The sequence below is a fragment of the Lissotriton helveticus genome, chromosome 7 (genome assembly GCF_964261635.1).
Source record: "Lissotriton helveticus chromosome 7, aLisHel1.1, whole genome shotgun sequence".
NCBI classification, from domain to species: Eukaryota; Metazoa; Chordata; class Amphibia; order Caudata; family Salamandridae; genus Lissotriton; species Lissotriton helveticus.
The window spans coordinates 1,555,869,315-1,555,894,291 of NC_136068.1; the positions used below are offsets into that span (position 1 = coordinate 1,555,869,315).

At 45.7% G+C, this 24,977-nt stretch overlaps 1 protein-coding gene across 3 annotated transcripts in view; it reads right to left on the reverse strand.

The window, feature by feature from the left end:
- The window catches only part of TMEM150B (transmembrane protein 150B), a 135,706-nt gene that overhangs the window by 79,558 nt on the left and 31,171 nt on the right, over positions 1-24,977 (reverse strand). The window contains exon 1 of one of the 3 annotated variants that reach the window (XM_078655048.1): positions 24,521-24,975. The exons of 1 other annotated variant lie outside the window; for it this stretch is intronic. The gene's annotated coding sequence lies outside the window, so the exon portion shown is untranslated. Of the gene's footprint in view, positions 1-24,420; positions 24,976-24,977 lie in introns of those variants that run through there. One more of the 3 variants, XM_078655049.1, reaches the window with a different exon arrangement.

Here is a 24,977-nt window from a genome sequence, read left to right on the forward strand (position 1 = left end):
GTACATGCATGCTGTGTTGTGTCATATTGTGTCAGCCTAGTCTGTGATGTTCTTGACTTTACCATTGGTCTGACCGGCTTTAGTATGCCAACAATCTCAAGGTTTTCACTAACCTTCTTCAGCTCCTCTGTCAAGATAGCAATTTCTGCCTTTTGAAATTAGATTATTGACAGCAAATCATTGTGTGATGGTATCGGGTGTGTGACTTTGAAGATTTCAGGATGTTCCAGATGTGGGAGAGGAGCTGCAGGGAAGCTTTGGATACGTATATGACATAGTGAATTTGTGAATTATTTAAGCGCATACTGTTGGGAAATAAGAGCACCAATGCAGAAAAGGAGCAAACAATGACACCCCGGTTACCAAGAGGTCCTTTCCCTGCTTCCTAGAGGAGACTCCCATTTACTTTTGGTCTCTTCAAAAATAAGCAATTAAGACTTTCAGTGTCAAAGACAATGGGCTGCACATCTTCATTACCTTGCGTCTGGCAGGTGTTACATGGCTAGAGTGTGGGAATTCTCGTGCATCCACCCACATATTCTGATGCAAACACAGATTTACTAAACTCTGTAAACCTGGGTTTGCACCAGAACTGTGCGTCTACTCAAGGCTGGAGTAATGAAGAGAGATTTCTTTATTTCTCCCAGTTACTTCCTCTCTCTGCATTCTGTAGCATACATAAAAAGAGAAATAAGCCTATAAGACTAGTGTTTGTGCAGGAAGGTGTACTACCTGCACAGACACTATTCTGAGCACAACGAAGGCACCCTTGTGCCATGCCACAAAGGTGCCTGCATTGGCGCTAGGCTACCACAAGAGTGCCAGTGCAAGGAGAAAGCAGGTGTATGCGATATCTTACTAAATATGGCGCAATTTTGCTCTCTCGCTTTCACATAGTGCAGCAAAAGTTTCATAAATCTGGACCTTAATCTTTAACAGTGCTTTACTTGAAAGGACTGACCTTTGGTATATTATGGAGATTTCTCAATAGACCAAATCCCTCTGAAAGAAGGCGACGTGGCACGTTCTGCTCCATCCCCAGCGACCTATCAGAGGCACCGGCGTGTTATCGGTGACTGACTCTACTCAAGCCTTACCTGCTTTAAAAAGTAACCTACCTGTAGCTTGCTATTGACACTACTCAGCTCTGCAAGCTTTTCAGATGCACATGTATGTTACATGCCGCTGTCTGTAACTGAGCCCTGCTAGACTCTGAGAAGCCCTTCTCATCCCCAACGAGCCTTTCAGAAGCACCTGTGTGTTACGTACGACTTACTCTAACCAAACCTAAAAGCCTCTGAGAAGCACTCACCAGCAGCCTTTCCGAGGTACCTGCCTGCTACATGTGACTGACATTAACCAAATCCTACCAGACTCTAGGAGGCGGTACCCAGCTCCCATGAGCCTTTCAGTGGCGTCTTCATGTTACGTACGACTGACTCTAACCGTGCCCTACAACTTTTAGATGCACTCCACAGTCCTGCAAGCCTTTTAGAGGAACCTGCCTGCTACGCGGGACTGATTCTAACTGAGGGGAGGCACCTGCCTGTTACGTTTGATTGACTCAAAGCAAATCCTACCAGACTCTGAGAAGCACTCCCCAGCACCTATGAGCCTTTCAGGGGCACCTGCCTGCTGCATATGGCTGACTCTAAAGAAGCCCTACCAGGCTCTGAGAAGCATTCCCTAGTCCCAGCAGCCCTTCAGAGGTACCTGCCTGTTACATGTGACTGACTCTAATTGGGCCCTACCGGACTCTGAGAAGCACCCCCCCGTCCCACAAGCCTTTCACAGGCACCCGTTCATTACGTGTGACTGGCTCTACCAGACTTTAAGAAGATTGCTATTGCTACATGTTACACAGTCTATCACAGTCCTACTGGCGTTTCAAAGTTCCAAATCAGTGGAATCAAATCCCAGCCAAGCTACGCTTTCAGAAAGCCATGCTGGCATATAAGACAGACCTACCACAGCCCGCCAACCTTTCAGAGGCACAGCCTGCTGCATATGACTGTTACTCTAACCCAGCCCACCCAGACTCTAAGAGAAAATGGCCACTCACAAGTGAGTCACTCTAGTACAACCCATTGTCTTTGAGGACTTGGGGCATATTTACAAGATAATGACGCTGCGTGGCGCTGCAAGCCATCTTGCTGCGTCGAGCTGCGTCATTAGGAAAGTGAAGGGGTGCATCATATTTACAGCAATACAACGCATCCCTGTGCTTTCCTGTGTGCTGGTGCACAATAGGCTGCCGAGAACCAAAGCAGGCAATGCAGAATGCAGCATCCATAGAAAGAGGAAAAACAAGGAGAAATAAAGGTATTTCTCCTCGTTGCACCACTATTATGCCTCCCCTTCAGAATCTGAGGCATCCCCAAGTTTACGAAACCTTGTAAATCTGGGAATGCGTCAGTATCCATGGGTGTTGGCGCACTGCGCCACCGGAGCATCAAAAAAGTGCGGCTAAGGTAGCAGAAGGAGGTTGAAAATATTCTTCATGTGACTGACTTTAAATCAGTTCTACCAGACTTTCAGAGCCAACAGCCTGTAACATGTGAATTGGCGTTTCAGATGCACCCGAGGGTTACATTTGACGGTCTCTGTTGCATTCTCACTGGCCTTTCAGAGGCAAGGACTTGTGTTACTCAATGAGCCCCAGCCGGACTTGTCAAGACTCTGACTCTAATGCAAATGCACCGGCCTGCTACATGTGATTCACAGTCGTCTTAATTACATAGAAACATATATATATATATATATATATATATATATATATATATATATATATTTGTTTCATAAACTTTTATTCGATTGCCACTTGTTATTGCAACCATAAAAAGTACAAAGGCATTAAAAATTATACTTTTTTTTTTAAAAGGCGTTTTTCGGAGCAAGTCAATCATGTTATAAACGAGATAGAAAGAAAGAAAGGAAAACACATTAACTTAAGAAACAGGAACTAAAATATGAGTTACTCGTAATTGCGTCGATATTTAATACAGGCTTTTAAAAAGTTGGCTATGAACTTCGCTATAAAACTTGACTCAAGAGATTGCAGGGTTAGATATGCAGGGCGACAAGATCTAAGGCATATATATATATATTCACTGAAAAAACCATAGGTTATAGACCATATATTGTTAGGAATTAGCATTTACAAAACCTTGAAAATTCACTGAAAAAACCATAGGTTATAGACCATATATAGTTAGGAATTAGCATTTACAAAACCTTGAAAATTCACTGAAAAAACCATAGGTTATAGACCATATATCGTTAGGAATTAGCATTTACAAAACCTTATTTTACTCACACAAAACCATTGAAATTCCATATATAGTTAGTTGCACCAACTATATATTGCGCACCCGCAATCCACTGCTGATGATGTCACATATTACATCATTCATGACATGGTCAGTGACATCACTGATGACATCACTGATGACATCTCAAATGACATCACTGATGACATGACTGATAACAACATCCAGTGATTTTTTGTTTCTGTAAAGTTTAAATATGTCTTACATATTGAAGATTGAGTGGATGTGTAAGTGTCTGGACGAAGGATTTAGTAGGTGCATGACTAACTGTATGAGTGAGTGATTAAATGTGTCTCACTGAGTGCATGGGTTAGTGACTAAACTGTCTTAATTTGTGCATCATTATGTCTGTTGTTCTGTAAACTGCTGCATGTGTTGATCAGTAGCTGTATGAGTAACTATATGGGTTATTGATTGATTGCCCAAGTATTTGTATGGGAGACTGAGTGTGTGTGGCTGGCTGGGAGGTGTGTGACTCTGTGCAGATCAATGTGTACTTGTATCAATGATTGTATAAGAAGGTAAGTATGTGTTAGTATATGTTTGAAAATGTAAGGTGCTCTATGTTTAACTGTATAGACAAGAAAATGGAAGTGTCATTGATTCTTTACATGACTGACTAGGTGAGTGAGTAACTCCATGGATGAGTGGCAGACTGTGAGTGTCTGTATAGGTGTATGAGTGCATATGATAGTGTTGTAAAGATGAGTGATTGTATGTATGAATGATTGTATGGGTGAATGAGTGAAGGTGTGTGTAGACGTAGGAATCAGTGAGTGCGTATGTAGTAACTAGTATTGGTGTGTCAATGGTTTCAAAAATTATACTCTGTATTTAACACTGGGTGAAACAGAGGTTATATTAAAATGTGAGGAGATGCATTGTATTGTCACATGAATGATATCATCAGTGATGTGGTCATTGATGTCAAATGAGATGTCATCAGTGATGTCATCAGTGATGTCATTTGAGATGTCATCAGTGATGTCATCAGTGATGTCACTGACCATGTCATGAATGATGTAATATGTGACATCATCAGCAGTGGATTGCGGGTGCGCAATATATAGTTAGTGCAACTAACTATATATGGAATTTCAATGGTTTTGTGTGAGTAAAATAAGGTTTTGTAAATGCTAATTCCTAACGATATATGGTCTATAACCTATGGTTTTTTCAGTGAATTTTCAAGGTTTTGTAAATGCTAATTCCTAACTATATATGGTCTATAACCTATGGTTTTTTCAGTGAATTTTCAAGGTTTTGTAAATGCTAATTCCTAACTATATATGGTCTATAACCTATGGTTTTTTCAGTGAATTTCAATGGTTTTTTAATAGCAAATATCATAAGCTGTCGAATGTCAAGTACATGGTAAGTAAAAACATTTTCGTGTTTATGCACACTGATCTGCTTTGAATGCTGCCCCCCCCCCCCCTCATTTCTATTAGGAGTACTCTCTCTTTGCAGATAGTGAAAGGTAGTTAACGCAGGCCTTTGCCCCCGTTGTAATACGTCGTGCCTGCTTCTCTCTCCATTTGATTGATTGTTATCCAAGCATTTACTGTTTTAGAATTGGTTCTCTTTGGTTCATTCTCTATTTACAAACAAACACAGAGTCGCAATACTCTGTTTAGTCTTTGCAGATAACGAAAAATCGTGTAAAAAAACAAAAGGAATCGAGCAAAATCAGTAGGCCACTAATGGGATCTCTTTTTGACCTCGCTAAAATAGAAACATTAGGAACAACCCCTCATGACAAATACGAAACTAGTGAGATGAACTGAACTCCACACAATGATGGCTGCAAAACAGCTCGGCTCCGCCACCCACCCCGCCCAAAATAACGATAAAGAGCGGCTGCCATGATTGGTTGCGGAATGGCCACGACGGAGCTACAAAATGGTGGTGCTCTCATGCTAACCCCAGCTTCAGTCTGAAACATCCAGAAACACTGTAGACTACCAATTCGATCAGTTCCGGTAGCGCCCCAATGTAACCCGGTAGAGAAGAACTAGCCCTCCCCTCTTTGACTGATGGTTCTTGTTGCCTGTCCCTTCTGTTGTCATTTAACAGAACTATTTAGCCTGCTGAAAGGGGTTGTGTTCCGACCGCTGGTTGGTGGAGACATTTTGACTATATTCTGGACCTGCGTTGTCGCGTAATGCGTCATATGACGCGCCGCGTTAGCGCATCCGGAAGTCATCCGGGGCGCGACGCGCAGCGCGTAACGTAAGCATAACAAGTCATGTGACTTGTTAATAAAACTTTTCATTGGTTCATTTTACTTTTCTTATTCTAATGATGAAAGGCTTGGTCATATGACCTAAAAATTACGCTTTTTATTACTTCCGAACATTATTTTTTCTTAAATATATGTTATAATGTTCCAGGCTAATGTACTTTCCCGGAAAATTTACAACTGTCCTGCAAGTAAAATATATTCTTTTTTCGAGAAAAAGAGCGTTTCTTCGTCCCATGACGGAGCCGTTGAGCAAAAGAGGGTCGACCTGCTGTCTTAGTCGCCGATACGCCTGAATATGAGATTCTTATCAATCACTTTATGTTGCAGGAGTAGAAAACACAACAGCCCTTGACCATTTATCTTTACTGCGTTCCTGCGTATTATACCTTTTACCCTTCATGTAATTGGTCTGCTTTATTTCACTTGCCTTTTAATGATTCTAAAACAGTGACTATTATTAAAAACTTTACCAATGTATATACTACTACCATGTTTTCTTTTAAAAACCTTTATTGTGAAAATTTCATTATACAAATACGAGCCTATAACCACGTGGGCCGGCCACGAAGCAAACTGTAATCGTATATGATGAGTAGACATTTACACTGTAGAGGAACGTAACGGGCGGGCCATTAGGTTGCAAGAACTAAGGTGTCTAACAGTTGCGGAATTGGTGGACGTACATTTTATAATTAAAATACGACAGGGCCAGTTACAATAAAATTATCTAGATATACATTTGCGGGCAAGTACCATGGGTGACGTTAATTCGAACTTTCAATAGTACAGTAATCAATAACACATCAGAACTTAATATCAATAGGGATGTCGAAATATTCAATCAATTCTCGTCCCCGCCCGCCATGTGCTTCAAAACTGCATACGTATCTCGTGATTTCAAGGTTCTGCAACCAGTACACAACAAGGAGTTACGAGTCCCATTTATTCCGGCGCCATTTTGGGCGAGGACGGGCAGGTCCAGGATATAGTCAAAATGTCTCTAGCAACCATCGACTATGATGATGTTCATATGCTGTATTTATTAGAGTAACACTCATCTGTCCACATGAAATTAATTTGCCACAATCTAAACATGTCATTTTAATCTTTCCAAAGTTCTTCTAAATATTTGGGACCGTTTCCCTTGCCTCTGATGCTGTCAGTGCCACTTCTTTGATGAATGTACTGGCAGGTCGGGGGTTCTCCTCCAAATGTCTCTTTTATGCAGCACTATAATTAATTGGTGCCACCTCTCCATATGACGATGCATGGTATAGTTACCATAACTATATTTTTTTTCGGTTCCTCTGGAGAGTACATCGTGGCAGATGAAGCGTGTAACGTACCGGGCATTTACCTTTTTTTGCATGTACAGGAAAGGAAAAAAAAATCGAGCGTCCGAGTTCTAAGGTGTCCCAGGGCCATTTTAGTGGACCAGGCCCAAATCCAAAGAACAGGCCGCCATTTTGAGAGTCCTGTTGCAGCCGCCTGTCGCTGTAGCATCAAGAGCAGCCGAAACTCAGCTGAATGGCAACTGAAACGGTAAAGGGGCGCCCCACTACAGCAGACGAGCCTCCACCTAGGAAGGCCCGTTCACGCCGCCTCCCCCCCCCCTTCGGGCACCCCACGCCGTTATTCGGAGCAGTATTGTAGGATGGCCACACCAGTGCGGCAACTTGCTAGACATCACCTCGGTGGTAACCGAATCTCAGCGCCTTGTGGTGTCTTCTCTTCAGAAAATATTGTTGCGCTGCCTTTGGCCCCATTCGCACATCGGTCCGCTACTGACGCCATCTCACAGGCTAATGGGGCGCCCCACGCCGAGTTTCAGCATTTTAGGATGGCCACACCAGTACAGCAACTTGCTAGACATCACCTCGGTGCCATCCGGATCTTGGCATCTCAGCGCCTTGTGGTGTCTTCTAGTCAGAAAATATTGTTGCGCTGCCTTTGGCCCCATTCGCACATCGGTCCGCTACTGACACCATCTCACAGGCCAACAGGGCGCCCCACGCCGACTTTTACCATTGTAGGATGGCCACACCAGTGCCACAACTTGCTAGACACCACCTCGGTGCCATCCGGATCTTGGCATCTCAGCGCCTTGTGGTGTCTTCTATTCAGAAAATATTGTTGCGCTGCCTTTGGCCCCATTCGCACATCGGTCCGCTACTGACGCCATCTCACAGGCCAACGGGGCACCCCACGCCGACTTTCAACATTGTAGGATGACCACACCAGTGCGGCAACTTACTAGACACCACCTCGTGCCATCCGGATCTTGGCGCGTTGTGCTGCCTTCGGCCTATTCGCACATCGGTCCGCTACTGACGCGAACTCACAGGCCAACGGGCGCCCCACGCCGACTTTCAGCATTGTAGGATGGCCACACCAGTGCTGCAACTTGCTGGACACCACCTCGGTGCCATCCGGATCTTGGCGCGTTGTGTTGCCTTCGGCCTATTCGCACATCGGTCCGCTACTGACGCCGCCTCACGTGCCAACGTATTTTCTCCGCATTTTATACCCTATGCCGCATAACAGGTCATGTGACTTGTTTATAAAACTTTTCATTGGTTCATTTTACTTTTGGTTTCCTAATGATGGAAGGCTTGATCATATGACCTAAAAATAACACTTTTCATTGGATGAAAACTTTTTTTTTTCCCAAACGATGAAAGCCCCACCTTGTTTCTGGATGTTTCAGACTGAAGCTGGAGTCACCATGAAAGCACCACCATCTCGTGGCTCCGTCGTGGTCATTCCGCGAGCAATCATGGCAGCCGCTCCCCACCAGAAGCCTGCAGGAGTCGGGGGCCCCCAAAACTTTTGATGAATCCTCAAGGCGGAGGGGACGCTTTCGAGAATGGGGTCCAAGACCTAGCAGACAAGCGTCCGATTTCCAAGGTGTCCCAGGGCCATTTCAGTGGACCAGGCCCAAAAGGGAAACAGCCTGCCGCCATTTTGAGAGTCCTGTGACAGCCGCCTATCGCTGCACCGCAAGAGTGGGCGCAACTCAGCTGAATTGCGGCTTTTGACACAGTGGACCAAAAGCGGACGGAATGGCAACTGAAACGGTAAAGGGGCGCCCCACTACAACAGACGAGACTCCACCGGGAGAGGCCCGTTCACGCCGCCTCCCCCCCCCCCCCCCGGGGCGCCCCACGCCGTTATTCGGAGCAGCATTGTAGGATACCAAAACCAGTGCGGCAACTTACTGGACATCACCTTGGTGCCATCGTTCTGCTGCCTTGGAACTATTCGCACAACAGTTTGCTACTGATGACCCACCCCCGCGACGCCCCATGCCGGATGCCGAAATCAGTGCGGCACCCAGGCAACATCACCTGGGTGCCGTCCAGAAATCTGGACGTTGTGCTGCGTTGGGACTATTCGCACAGCCGACCGCTACTTCGTTGTTTTTCCCTAAAAATGTTTATATGTTATTACTGTTTTTGTTTTGTTGTATATATTTATAAGTTATTAAAGTTTTATAATCTTACTACTTTGTTGGAGTGCTATATATTTTTAATGTGACACATAATTATAAAAACTTTGATGTACAAAGAGTCATCCCTGGAATCTTCCGCTTCAGGCTCGGTCCCCTCCCCAATCACAATACAGGATGGTTTTCAGATAATAGGAACGCGTCTGCTGTGACGGATCTCATCGAGTGTGGGCCTTGATCTACTATAACTCCTTTGAAGAGGGGTGATTCTTTACAGCTGGGGCCATAAACTACATCTGCAGGGCTAGCTGATAGCCTAGGACCGGCCTGGACAATCGGACACAGAGGAAAAGAAGTGTCAGAGGGTGCGGTAGTGAATAGGGCGAAAGGGAGGTGTCGGGCGGGCACAGGGTGTGATTCTCAGGGAAGAGCAGCGCAGATGGGGGGAGGTTTATTACCCATGCATAAGACAGAGAGCGGGGGTGACCACTGCCTGGGGGAGATGCTTGCGAGGGTGGGGAGCCATGCTAAGGATCGACAGCGTGCAGAGAGTGGGTCTGGTCAAGGCATCTAAAATGACTGCCGTGCACGACAAAAGTGTGGCATTTGAAAAAAGGCAAGATGGCGCAGACAATGTTTTTCAACACTTCCTGATTTCCTTCGAATCGAACGTTAACAGACGTTGGGGCATATTACCAAAGTTAAGCGATATTTATCCCTAACGATGCTTAGCAACGAATTTTTTACCGCTAAGCATCGTCAGAAATTATCGCAGATACACCTTGCTATTATCAAGGTTTATCGCAAATACGATAAAAACGACCGCAATGCATTAATATCGCTGAAAACTCAGCGATATTCATGCATTACCGAGCTAATGCTCTTAGCCATGTTATCCACCTCCCATTGGATAACATGGCTAAGAACTGCTCAGGGCAGGTGGTAGCTTTTGGAGATATTCGCGCTTATCGCGAATATTTCCAAAAGTTGGTAATAGGAGATAGCGATGTTAGCGACTGTTTCCAGTCGCTAACATCTTGGCATGCCCACTTTGCATGTCATTAGTGATAAATATCACTCACATGCAAAGTGGGGCCCAAGATGGTCGCTATCTCCTACTAGCGGTCGCTAACTGGTGTTAGCAACAGCTAGGTAATACAGAGATAATTTTATCTCCGCGAAGCGGAGCGCTGTTACAGATATATATCTTTTTTTGAACGTTAATTTCTCAAAATCCACTGAAGCACATATATTGAGACCTAGCAAAGGCACATCGAGCTACTAGTCCCTACAATTTTGCCAAGTTTCGTGCAAATCCATTCAGCCGTTCGATTATTATTATTATTATTTTTTTTGCCCCGCGGGGCCCTTTTAAAACCTCCACATCAAACCTAAGAGGTCAAGGAGGATCTACCATGCCCCCTTATGGTCATTTGCCCCTTCGCTTTGGCCTCCTCTTGTCTCTCGATCCTACCGAGAGACAAGATGGCGGCCGCTACGGACTGTTTGCAATGTTTACAGACGCCGGAGAACCAATCAGCTTCGCAAAGCTCCGTAACGCGAAAAGTACGCGAAGCGGAGCGCTGTTACAGATATATATCTTTTTTTTAACGTTAATTTCTCAAAATCCACTGAAGCACATATATTGAGACCTAGCAAAGGCACATCGGGCTACCAGTCCCTACAATTTTGCCAAGTTTCGTGGAAATCCATTCAGCCGTTCGATTATTATTATTTTTTTTTTTTTTGCCCCGCGGGGCCCTTTTAAAACCTCCACATCAAACCTAGAGGGTCAGGGAGGATCTACTATGCCCCCTTATGGTCATTTGCCCCTTCGCTTTGGCCTCCTCTTGTCTCTCGATCCTACCGAGAGACAAGATGGCGGCCGCTACGGACTGTTTGGAATGTTTACAGACGCCGGAGAACCAATCAGCTTCGCTTCACAAAGCTCCGTAACGCGTAAAGTCCGCGAACCGGAGCGCTGCCTGGTCCACTGTTACAGATATATATCTTTTTTTGAACGTTAATTTCTCAAAATCCACTGAAGCACATATATTGAGACCTAGCAAAGGCACATCGGGCTACCAGTCCCTACAATTTTGCCAAGTTTCGTGGAAATCCATTCAGCCGTTCGGCCTAAAAGTGAGGCTAACCGCCCTATGGAAAACTCAATGTTAAAAACACGTTTTGGGACCCCCCTTTTTTCTCGGCCCCCCCTTGACGAACCCCCCCCAAATTTCCAGGGGCTGCTCAGAAACAAAATGTGCCATTTTCCTGAAAATTTCAGCCAATTCCGTCCACAAACGCCAAAGTTATTAGACATAGAATTTTCAAAAAACCCATAGAGAAAAAATCCTAACTATATATACCTACTGGCGACCGCCAGTAGGTAATATATATATACTGCCATACATGCATAGATATGCGTGCACATTTACATACATACATGGATACATTGAAACATGCCTCCAGATGAATAGAAATAACGCTATCAAAGCCAAATTGGCGTTTCATAGGCACTGACTATTTATTACCCGAACTCCACCAGCCTTTCAGAGGCACTAGTCTGTTACGTCTGGCTGACTTTACCCCAGCCCACCTAACCTCTACCGGTGAGTGACTGCCGCAGGTCAAGGGTCAGTACGTACCAGAAAGCCTGCTTCCTCTCTAGATCGGCCTCTCGGGCTAGCCCTGAGTGAACGCTCTGAAGTTGCTGGCAGCCAGCCCGCCTCATCCTTGTTTACATATCCGCCATGAAGAGATTACCCGCGTGGCTTCACAGCCTGCTTCTTTCCAGGAATCGCAGTGAAGGTGTAGCGAGCGCGTATGCAGAGATCTGTCTCCACAGCTTCAAGAATGGACTGGAACAGAGTTTGAGTATGATACATCTCCGCTGGGCGGGGCATGCAAATGCCTGTGTCTCTTATTATGCTGCAACCACTCGAGGGGGAGTGGGATTGCCCAATGCAGCTAAAACATTGACCAGACTCAGACTGGGACTTCTGCCACTTCCGGAAGTAACATCAGCAGGGCCTGATGATCTCCACATAAGTGAGATTTACTGCAGACTCTGTGATTGTTTTTCTAATTGTATATAGCGCTTACTATCCCTGACGAGGAGTTGGAGCACTTTTCAGCAAGTAGCATGCTGCTCCGGAACCCAAAGGATTAGTGGTGGATTAGCACAGGGAACTATAAATTGTTAATTTGAGCGGTGGGCATGTGAGTCTGGTAGTCTAATTGAATTGGATTAAAGAGGGATAGAGGTGGGAGGAGTCTAGATAGTGTTTTCTGTGAGATCATAGTTTGATGAGGTTTGGAAGGAGTCAAAGGGGGGTAAGAGGAGGGATGAGTCTAGAAAGGGTTATTAGGGAGATCATAGAAGTAAAATGAGGTGTGGGGTGAGTTAAAGGAGGGGCACAGGTGGGAAGAGCCTGGGATGTCTTCTTTTGAAGATCATAGTAGTAAATCACTACTGTGAGGTTTAGGTCGTGTAGAGGAGGGTGAGAGGAGGGAAGAGGCAAGAAAGGATCTTAGGGAGGTCATGGTAGTAGAATGAGGTTGGGATGATTCAGAGAGAGGAGGTAGAGGATATTTTGAGAGAGGTATAGGGTTAAACAGAGCAGTGCAACGGAGGGAGTTGAGGCTTTAAAACATATGTCTTTCTTTCTCTCTACAGTAAGAGCAAAGTAATAAAACATATAAATACTTCATTGCATAGTTTCTCATTTATTAAAGACTGTAAAGTTATCTTAGGTTTGCTTGTCAATCACAAAGAGTAATTAAAAGAAACACAGAGGTAGGGTTCTCTGCATGCTCTCCGTGGAGAGGTGACATTTTAATATCATATCATACCTTTGAGAGGCGCTTTCCCTACAGTTTTCTTATGCTTAGTTTAATATTTACACCTTCTTAATAATAATAAATCAGGGTGCTTCGTGATGCACGTCCATTTCTATTGACGCCACTGACGAGTGCAATTCACTATTGCACAATTTAGTGGTAATCAATTTACCAGCTGCGGCACATGCACATAAGAGCGGTGAGGCCAGGTTGGGGGGGGGGGATTCGACAGATGACCACCAGGGAAAATTAATTAATTAATTAATTTCCCCTCATCGTCATCTGTCGAAATCCCAACCCCTACCCGACCCCACCGCTCTTACCTGCACGGGCCGCGGCTGCAATTTACCAACCATGGGAGGATGGAAGTCTGAGCTACCATTACTGGGATTTAAACTCAAGAACTGCAGATGGCAGGAGATGACAGGGAGGAGAATTATCCCACTGATCGTGCCAGCTATAGTGAAATTATTTATGTGATTGACAGAAATTAATGATGCGTAATTAATCAAGGTCACTACTGAAACACAAAGGGGCACTTGTGGTCTCATTGCACATAGTTCCTAATTTTTGCTAACAATCTGTCTCAGTGCCTTGCGATCATAATGGCTGTGGTAATCAGGGCCAGCTTCCGGCAAGGGCAAGATGGGCCCACTCCCAGTGCGCCAATATTCAGAGGGGGCTCATAGAGCTTTATTTCTGCAACCTCCCTAGTGTACCTTGGCTCCAGCGATTTAGTTTAAAGTCAGGGCCGTTTCTAGGTGTTTTGCTGCCCTAGGCGAGAATTGAAAAATGTCACCCCCTCCCTTTTACTACCATCACTCTCTCCCCCTTTCATCCAGGCTTTTCAATATGAAAGTAAATATTTAAACAGCATATTTTAGGGTGAAAATGCATTGAAGCAGAGCTGAAGATGGCCTAGGACCTCAGGATTGGTGCTCTGTGAGGACTGAGGCTGCTAGGGGACAGGGGCTCTAAGAGGGCTGGGACTGCTAGAGGATGAGAGTTGAAGGTGCAGAGGCTGCTAGTGGATGGGAGGTCTGAGGGACCGGAAGCTCTGGGACAGGAGCTTAGAATGCTGAGGGCTCCGGGGAAGGCCCGGTCTGCCAGGGGGTAGGGAGTTCTGATATGACTGGAGTGGAACATTTAACAGCCAGGACAGGAGCTGTCCAGACAAAAAGGGTTTCGAAAAGACCAGAACTGCTTGAGGACGGGAACTAAGAGGGAGGGCTGCAAGGAGACATAGGCTCTGGGAGGACTGGGGGGCGCAGCAGCTAGAGGAAGGGGTTGGTGAGAGGGCTGGTGGTAGCTCCGAGAGACTCCCCCGGGGCACTGGATGGTCCAAAGGGCAGGGGGCTGCTAGAGGAAGCGAGCTCCAAGAAGGTCAGAGCCACTAGGCGATGGAAGGTCTGAGAACACAGGCTGGGTGTTAAGGAGAGTCTCCGAATGTGCTGTGTCTCTGCCTCCCATGAGCTGAGATTTGAACTTTCCGTGCGGCCTAAGCCCTGTTACTGTTTTGAGAGTGCTTGTTCTCCAAGGAACATGTCCCTACCTTCAAGGCCCTACTGCCGAGATGATGGACAGAATGCTGAATAATAAAACATTCACCCCAGTCAAGAGATCTGGGTTAAATTTGACGTTCCTTTGCTCACCGTGCCACCCCAGTTTAGACCCACCCATATGCAAATCTGTCTTGCCCCTGTTGGGAACAGTCCAGCCCGAACTGCCAGGCCAGGTCCTCCCTGGACCAGAAACATGAGCCCTGGGACTGATTTCAAGGTCTCAGCCCTCATCAGTCAGGCTAGCTTGAATCCTGATCTGTGACTGGGTGTGAATGTTTGCATTGCCCAGCATTCCATCCATCATGTTCTTTTTGCAATTGTCACCCTAAGTGGGAAGGGTATGCCCAGACGTGGGTCGCATGCTCGCTACGCCACCAGATTCAAGCTATCCTGGCTAATGAGAGGTGATGCCCCGAAACAGGTCCCAGGATGCTTGTTTCTGGTCCAGGGAGCATCTGGCCAGACAGTTCGGGCTGGACTGTTCCCATGAAAAAAAGGGTCAAGACTGATTTGCATGTGGCTGGGTCTAAAGTGGAATGGCGTGGCATGCAAAAAAAACGATGGATTTAACCCAGATCTGTGACTGACTGGGGCAATGTTTGATTGGCTCAGCATTCCGTCCATCTTCTGTTCTTTTTGCAGTCGTCAACTTAGGTGGCAACGAGTGTGTGTACCTTCAACATCCGAAGCCACATCCCACTGGCGTGCTTTCACTCGCCGATCTCCTTCCCTCCTCCTCGCCCCACCGACTGGGGCTAGATCACACAGAGCACACTCCACGCGACGGGCACTGTGCTTTTTGACAACCCTACCCTATCTGAAACAACTAGGAAGCAAAACCTGTCTCTGTCTGAAACATACACAAGGCTCCTACATAAAAGGTTACAGTTAAAGTTCACTGACTCGAAAGGATTGGTGGTATTTTAGAGATGATAAAGAATGTAATTACATCTTACAGAACCTCATGTATTAATGTTGAAGGTAACTCAGGTTTTAATGTAGCAGGAGACCCGTAGACAACTGGAATTCTATTACTAAAGAGAGTTAAAGAACGAAGGGCACAATATTCCTTCTGTAAGAAGGTGCAAAGGTTTCCTCGGCGACCAAAGTAAGCATTTCTTCTTCGTAATGTGACAAAGGTAAACAAACATTCTTGTCCGGAAAGTTGATAAAACATGTCACTTTAAGCATGTTTACTGGTATCTGATAACTAAGGATGTGTGTATGAGGGCTGGGAGTTCTGCTGAGGGCACTGTGGGTGTCTGTGTGTGTGTGGAATAGGTGGGCAGTAGGAAAACAAAAAGAAACAGGTAAATAAGTTAGAGGCGAACTGATGGGGTAACAGTCAGGGACACTCAGTAAAGATAAGGGGTAAATATGAAACCCAGAACACAGGCGAAGGAGGCTGGACATAGGCACAGATGGCCGTGGTGGGATGTGGTGAGGGGGCGGGAGGTGTGTGCGAGCACCCCTTCTGTAGCATACATTCATGGCAAATGCAACTAGAGGGCAACAAATGTTATTTGATGAGAGATAGGAGGATCAGACTTTTAAAATCCAATCACTAACTTTGGGAGAAATAGGATGGCTACAATAAAATAATGACCAGGGGATCCGTGTTTAGTTCTGGCTTGTCGACACAGCTGTCTCTACAACCATTGATAGTCATTCTTTAAATTACCCATACAGTAAGCTTCAGTCAGAGAAGTTTTTCTCTGAACTCATGCTATTGGCTGTATCCTTTCCCCTCCTATATCACATCTCTGAATCATGTCACATTAAATTATAAAATATTATATTAAATATTATCTGTATAAGAAAAGCAATTGTTTTTTCTTTGTTTTGCACTACTATAGGCGTTTTAAAAATACATTAGTCAGGTTTCAAAATGCACGCCACATCCATTGGCTTTGCCAATGCTTGCTTTATTAGGTAGGGTGGGGACTATCTGTGTCTCGAGGTAAGGCTTTGGCGGAGTGGATGATTGAGTGAAATTTTGCATTGCTGCTATGTGGTGTTCGCATCTCAGGAGGATCAGAGATTGTAGGGAAACGAGGGAGGCTGACAAACGTTGTGTGAGTCAAAAGGGGATAACTGAAGACTCGGCAGAAGAGAAGAAAAGATGCTAACGAGGGGGGTAGTAATGGTGAAGGATTTGAACTTTAAAGAGAAGCCAGAATAATCCTTTTCTGATTATGTGAGTTAGACTCTGGCTCATTGTGGGGCCTGGGGGCACTAAGAGAATGATGGGACTGACAGCAGGTTAGGATGAGTGCACAAAGAGGAGATCAGTCAGTGAAAGTGAGATCTATCGTGCTGGTTCGAGAGCTGCTGTGAGGCTGAGAAGAATAAACCAGCGGGCGGAAGATGTCTGTGGTGCCGGGTTATCTTGACTTGTGAAGGAGTGAGTGGACTGATGATTAGATGGTGTTAGTGCCCTCAGAGGCAAAGAGTGAGTGGAGTGATGAGTGAAGCGGTGGAGAGGGAGCAGGAGGTTGGGGGGGTGGGGGGAGATTGGCACAGTTATGAGACAATTGCCTAAATTAGGCATCCGCTGCAAATATTACATCCATATCGTGACAATGTTTGCCGCCTACTGTGTGCCTGAACTGCATGTTAGGATTTAGGAGTGCAGGAAAAGGCAGCCGGCCTCCCGGTCTTTTATTAAATGTCAGCTGGTCTAATATGGCAGATTTGAATACCCCTTTTGCCAATGAACATCACCCCCCTCCTCCTGTGCCCAAGCTCCATGCACAGGCCCTTTCAGGCGCCAATATTTTATAGCTGTTGCACAGCAGCGCTCACAGGCCGAATTTCTTCGGGCCTTGTACCGGCTGTAAGAGAGGCCTGGGCAGCGCCCACCCTTCAGGGAACAGTTTGGCTCCTCTGGCCGCTGAAAAGAAGCATGCAGTGACAGGCTGCTCCGCCCCCCCCCCTCCCCTGACCCAGGGCCCCCATTCATGCCCATCGCTTCCTCCAGGTGATAAATCACAGACTGTCTCATAGGAGCAGTGTGGGGGTGCCTCACCCGTGAACCCCATGCACTGGGATCTGCTGCTGTGCCTCATTCTGGCATGAAAGTCACTGGCCCCCAATTAAGTCCCTCATTTGAGCCCTTCAAAGAAGGCGCTGCTTTGTTTTACACTCTCTTGGATGAAGATCCCACAAGCAGTCACATTGGAAGCCAGAAATGTCTCTGTGACCCCAGAGCCTCTGGAGTCAAGGGCCAAACTCATGTTTTTTGCCGCCCTCCCCCTTTTGCTGCCCTAGGCGGCCGCCTAGGCTTGCCTAATGGTAGAAACGGCCCTGTTTAAAGTTGTTCTAATTATTTTTCATAATGTGTTGCAAGTGCTGTATTTAACACCCTACTAGTCCCCTTCTTTGCCCTACCATCTGCCTTTCACCCCCTGCCGCCACACAGCAACACCCCCTCCCCACCACAACAAACAACTTGGCACCAGTTTGACGGAGGTGAGCTGGGGGAGGTGCAAGGTGTTTGAGTTCAGAAGCAAGTCATTGCCTTGATGCAGCCTGCCAGCAACTGACCTGTGAAAAGCGGTCCCCTGCTGTCCCATTTTACACTCACTCAGAGCATAAGCCCCATGTGGTGGTAATAAAGAGCACCTGCTTGAAAGACTCAATTACTCTCCATGACACAGGGTGCTGCTCACTGGTATATATAGAAATTAGAAGACATCTTCAAGGATAGATTAAACAAATTCTGATCCTCAATTTCACCATTTGAGGCTTTGACAAGCTACTGACACTGAAACCACCCTGGCAAACACTAGAGAAGAGCTGCTGTTGGTCTGGGTTGAAAACAAGACCACAGACCTCATAGTGTACCACCTCTCAGCAGCTTACGTGGTCGTGAACATTCTGCCGGCAGACTCAATATTTGGGCTGGAGTCACAGGCTCTGTCTTTGAATGGGTCAAGTTCTGCCTCTGCAACTGCAGCCAAAGTGTCTGAATTGGGTCAACAGAACTGTTCCCTTGCCAGGTGTCATGTGGAGTTCCCAAGGGCCATCCCTTTCATACCTGTTCTTTAACATCTACATAGTCCAGCCGTACAACTCCTACTACAGTGTTAAATGAACCTCCAAATGTAGCTGATAGGTTTCAGCCAGAAAGCAGACCAACAAAGTAGACAATTTCTCCACCTGTCTGAACCATGTATTTTTCTGAACAAAAGAGTTTCCTTTCCTCGAATGGAGCCAAGACAGAAATTTGGATTAGGAGAGGACTAAAATCAATTTCTCTGCTATTCAAGTGGCCCCCAGTCTAGGAGTATCTCTGTCCGCCACATTGTGAAGACACATTTCACTCTGAATTCTCTTTTCTTCCCAGTGTCATTGCAGTGGTCAAATGTGTGTGTCTGCAGGTCTCCCAACTGCAGAGTACCCTTCTACTTGTCCAAACCAATCACAGGATAGAGCTGCGCTCTTGTGATGGCCTATCTCCAATGTTATAACTTCGATTAAAACAGGCTCCCGGAAACGTTCACTGGCGGGTTTCAAAGGCTACAGGACCAAGCGGCCAGAATCAGTGGCGATGCAACCTCTTAACGCCTGGCTAGAGAGTAATACACTAGATCCTAATAGATGCTAAAGCAATGTTTAAAGTTATTTGTATAATGCCAAAGGCTTACTAGGGAAGGTACACCATTGTGTGCCCAAAAGAAGTCTGCATTCATGGTTGGCAAACCTTAGACCTGAAAGGCCTTGAGGCGTAATTCTCTTTTCTTCCCAGTGTCATTGCAGTGGTCAAATGTGTGTGTCTGCAGGTCTGCAGGTCTCCCAACTGCAGAGTACCCTTCTACTTGTCCAAACCAATCACAGGATAGAGCTGCGCTCTTGTGATGGCCTATCTCCAATGTTATAACTTCGATTAAAACAGGCTCCCGGAAACGTTCACTGGCGGGTTTCAAAGGCTACAGGACCAAGCGGCCAGAATCAGTGGCGATGCAACCTCTTAACGCCTGGCTAGAGAGTAATACACTAGATCCTAATAGATGCTAAAGCAATGTTTAAAGTTATTTGTATAATGCCAAAGGCTTACTAGGGAAGGTACACCATTGTGTGCCCAAAAGAAGTCTGCATTCATGGTTGGCAAACCTTAGACCTGAAAGGTCTTGAGGCGTAATTCATTCATAAGTACTTTATTTCGGTCTGACGACCATAAAATCAATAAAACAGTTAAAACGTACAGGATACAAAGAGTTTATCACTAACACCCCGTCGAATTTCATAATATGACATGATTTAACACAGAAAAAGAATAAAGCCACTAGAAACACCACTAACGATGAAGGCCTCCACCAGGTGTGCCAGAAATGATCATGAAATAATGTGCAAAGTGCAATCAAGTACAATATTTCAGCATTGTGTTACAATTACAAAATCACATAGACAGTGCACACGAGTTGTGGTGGCAGATTTAGTAGAACAATCAAACAATACATTGGCTACAAGTGGGACATCTGGAATTAATATGGAGACACGATTTATCAAGGTCCAGGGACCCAGACTGTGCAGCTCCCTGAGCAAAAAACTCATGGTGGAAGCAAAACTACAACTTTTTAAAGAAAGGGCTGAAGATGGAACTGTTCCAATGTGCTATCAACTAAATCCCACATCTTGGGCACAGTGAATGAAAAATACTAGGCGGACTCCTCTCCTCAGTAACAGGACACTCAATTCCCATTTTTCTGTATTTCACCTATGGCTCTGAAGTACCCAGAACAACACACAAAGCACTATATAAACGATCTAAATATATAAATAGGCCAGCCAGACTTGACAAGTAAATATTTTATGCATTATATCCTGCTGTAAAGTGATAATTAACTATAATTTTTACTCTGTAACAGGATATTCTTTTATGCTTTCTGGTGAATTCCATCTGGGTGCTGGCAAGAGTGATGTGGCCCTGGTATCTGTGGTCAAATCAGTGTCGGCTGTTGAACTTTGAGAGTGGAGAGCCATACATGTCCATGTCAAATATGACTGAGCGAGTGAAGCAAGCAAGACAGACTCTTTCGAGGGTAGTTTGATGGTTTTCCACCCAGAGGTTTTCTTGACCAAAAAAGTCCACGCAGTCTCCTCCACCGGCTCCAACACCCTCCGCATGCTCCGCAAGATCTACAGATGGATCCCGACTAACACAAGGAAAACAGTCACCCAGGCCCTAGTCAGCAGCAGACTCGACTACGGAAACACCCTCTACGTCGGAGCCTCGTCCAAGCTCATCAACAGACTGCAGAGAATCCAGAACGCCTCTGCACGCCTGATCCTCGATGTCTCGCACCGCGATCACATCACCCCCCACCTGAGGAACCTGCACTGGCTCCCCGTTGACAGGAGAATCTCCTTCAAGCCCCTGATCCACGCACACAAGGCACTCCACAAGACCAGACCAGCCTATCTCAACAACCGGCTCTCCTTCTATGTACCCAACAGGAAACTCCGCTCTGCTGACCACGCCCTGGCCACGGTCCCGTGCATCCGTAGAACTACCTCCGGAGGCAGATCCTTCTCCCATCGCGCCGCCAGGACCTGAAACACCCTCATCCTCAACCTACGACAAATCGAAGACCTGCTGACCTTCAGGAGACAACTCAAGACCTGGCTCATCGACCAATAGCAGCAGCACCCCCCAGCGCCTTGAAACCCTCACGGGTATGTAGTGCACTTTACAAATTACTTGATTGATTAATTGATTAAGAAAACAAGGCCAAATGGTTCATTTTACTGAATGATTTTCACGCACAGTTTCTGAATGAACTATTTTAGTAATTTTATGGTATGATAGGTGAACATTAACAGCATTAACATCACCAGGTGTTGTTGGGAATTCATCCTCCAAGCAGGGCCGGCTCTAGGCTCACGGATGCCCTGAGCAGGGAGTGTAGGTAGGGGGCCGAGGCTGCCAAATCCCTGCCAGGGGCCGCCACGCAAATATGTATCTAAGGATATATATTGGCTTGGCGGCCCCTGGGGCTTGGTGGCCCTGTGCAGGTGCACAGCTTGCACATGCCTTAGGCCGGCCCTGCTCCCAGGTAAACTTTGAGAATACAGTGTCAACATAGAGAATTTTACAGTGTAACTATCAAAAAAATCAGCTAAACAGCTGTTTGTCAGATAGCCCAACATTTCTGACATTATACATAGCATCTTTGTCCATGGTGCTTCTTCAGGTTACATTTTCAGTCCTATATTAAGACCAAGTGTCTGATTTTATATATTAGCAGAGAGTGTATTTAATAGTAACAGAGTCCCCTCAACACCAACAAGGGTTCCACCCGCCACATTTACATGCGGGCGGGCCTTTGGGTTAATCATGGTAGAGACTACTCTGGCGCCGCCATGAGTAATCCCCTCCGACGGCCTTAGGAAGTAAGGGCAGCCAGTCGGAGAAATGACTACTTTTCCTATCACCCAAAATAGATGGGCGGGTATGTAGACCTTCTTTAGGTTTTCCTGAAAATACCACCTTTACATGTATTTCCTAATTGCAATAATTTTGTCTGAAGTATCAGATTGACAATTTTGAAATAAAGACATTACATATAATATATCCATTTTGCATAATTAAGTTCAGTTCCCTCCCACAAAAGCTTGCCCTTTTCATGAATAAAGCTATTTTTGTTTCAAAATACCAGATTGAGTTATTGTTTTGCAAATACAACAAACAGCAGTATGTTATTTTCAGCAAGCACCACATGTACTGCTATAGCCTTTCACACCCATGTATCATCATCTACAAATAGTAGAGGTGCACTTCACATGGCGAGATTGCGCACAACCACTGTGCCACTGACAACCTGGGTGGAGTCACCTATGTCCACGATATCTCAGAGAGGACCATATTTCGGATACTGTCAGTACTACACAAAACACGTCAAGATGGGCAAGTACTGTGGTATGGATAGCGAGAATGTTGCCAAATAAGCTCCCAATATGCCATGAGTCAGCCTAAGTTACGCAAAGGGTGGCTAGAGTGTCACAAAGAATGCCCACATTATGTTGAGGATGGATTACTATGATGCTACACAGTGCTTAGTGTTGTCAGAAAAATCCACAAAATGTTGTTGATTGGCTCTGCGGCCCTCACCTAGCCCAATCAACCTCAAACCTCTTTTCGCTCTGGACAAACACCAACATAGACAGCAGACACCATATATGCTAAGGATCACACCCGCCACCCAGGCAGACTCTAACACTGCTCTAGCTTACACTCATTTTTCTTGCAGTTTCATCGGTACTTCTCTGACCAACACTCACATTCCTCACACTCCCTCTCTTCTCACTCACAAACCCCTCACTCATTTGCCTAACATTACTTGCTTACTCCACATCATGCAAACTCCCATCATATTCCTTGATTGCACTCCTGTTACTCACTCCCCAGTCCTCACTCACACTCCTCTCACAAACACTCTTCTCAATCGCACAAACACGCTTCTCAATCGCACAAACACTCATCTTACTCTCACAAACACTCCTCTCACTCTTGCAAGCCCCCCTCCCATGCACTGGGCTTGGTAGGGGTGATGAGAAGCCTGTGCCCACGCATGCGCAGTTCTGTTGTCAAGATAGTGTACTGGCGAATATGTGATCAAAGCACAGTTACAGTTCTGAACAAGTGGATGGATGACATTAAAGAACCTGCATGACATGTACTAGACGTCCCTCCTCACTCTGGAAACTTGGAGCGGCTGAGCCCCAACGCACATTAGCCAGCCGCCACTAGGTTAAACTATGCCCTGTTGAGAACTCACCTTTAAAATCATTCTTTTAAGTTCTTTAAAATGCCTTGGAATCTGTCAGACACACTCTGTGACCGCATTATGAGCTAGTTACTATTATTTCTGAAGCCAGTAGTGCTTTATACTGTGTGTGTCCACCTTATGAGCTATCCACAAATAATTCTGACACCTGAACTATTCAGTACCTGCCTCTCCCTCAAAGGACAGCCCAGGGGCAGCCTCACTGTCAAGAGCTTACTTAGCTCGAGGTTGATGCTAAGCAGTTCAGGTTTGGTGAACAGGCTATCGTTATTATGATGCACACACCACCCCAACCTAAGATACTCCACACAGCCGCCCAAGAGGTACAGAGTAGTCAGATCTTACCACACACACATCAACACAATTCTGATGTTCAATAATCCACACCCAACAGCACCTTACACCCAATAATTGTCTTTACACAACACTTTTCCATTCTCTTCTATAATGTCTGTTTCCATAAAAGAATACCCAAGACAGAGCCCCAGCCACCCTCAACTTTGCCAATGCCATATCACTGAAAGGCACTGCAACTCAACCGCACTATCCCTCACCACACCAACATACATCTCACAACCACTCAGATAAATTTAGCATACACATACACCACCCTCACATGTACAAAATCAACTCCTATCTATGAATAAGGCTTGCAATATCTTCGGCACACCTATCTATACACATAACAGACTACAGGGAACTTTACTGACGTAAACTCAGTTTGCTTTAACAACAACAATGTTCCTTTATGTTATATTACATTATGTTAAATGCTGCGCTCTATATACACACACATAAGTCCCTACCAGTTAAATCACCAATATTTAACTTACATGCCCTGTATATACCCCTTGTTTTAGATATGCCACCTATCTGTTCTGTTCCTCAATTCTATGCCTCATATACTGGTTACATGCCCCATATCCTATGCACTTGTGATGCGACACATGATTATTTCTATATGCCATGCACATATTTTGTAGAGCACTTAAATACCCCGTGCATAGATGTCGTATCCCATTAATAGCTTGTGAGACCTGTGCCCCTGGTGTATAATGTTTCTGGATTCCATATAGTATTTTATCGCACCACACACACAACGTGTGTCTTGTATACCACGTACATTTTCCAGCTAGCAATTTATTGTCCCGTACACCTCATAGCTGTTTCACATACCATTTATATGTACCATATTGCGCCTTACGTGTCTAGAGTAGCACGTGTCCCAAAAAGCAGTTTAGCTCCTGGGATATTAGCTCCGTGTCCGGATTCCCCACACAACTCGAGTCTGTCATCCCACTCACTTGCGTTGCTGGGGGACTCCGTGGGCCGCGAGCCCTGGCGTATCCTGGTAGATTTAGGCTGGAAATAGCCGTGCTCCCTAGGAGAGGTCTCCGGGTCCCTCGGCAGCACGGACTCGCAGACAGCGTGCTAGAGAGCGGCTCCGGGTTGCGCCCAGTTTTATGAGCCCTGCGCCTCCCCCGACACTCTCCGCGGCTTTGTCCAAAGTGCAGCGCTACGGTGGCCTTATCTGCAGCCTGGTTATCGGGTGTTCTATTTTTAAATACTCACATTGAGGTGCAATTTTTTTCCTTTCTTTCAGGTTCCCGGGAAATATAACGTCGTCTTATATATTCCCTCGGGCAAAAGTCAAAATCGGATATGGGCCTGTATCCTGCTCTTTGCGGCTTTTGTCTCTCTTTGCTCCTTTCGCGTGCGCAGCTGGACTGGTGTTGGAGACTTCAGGTGAATGGCTGACGT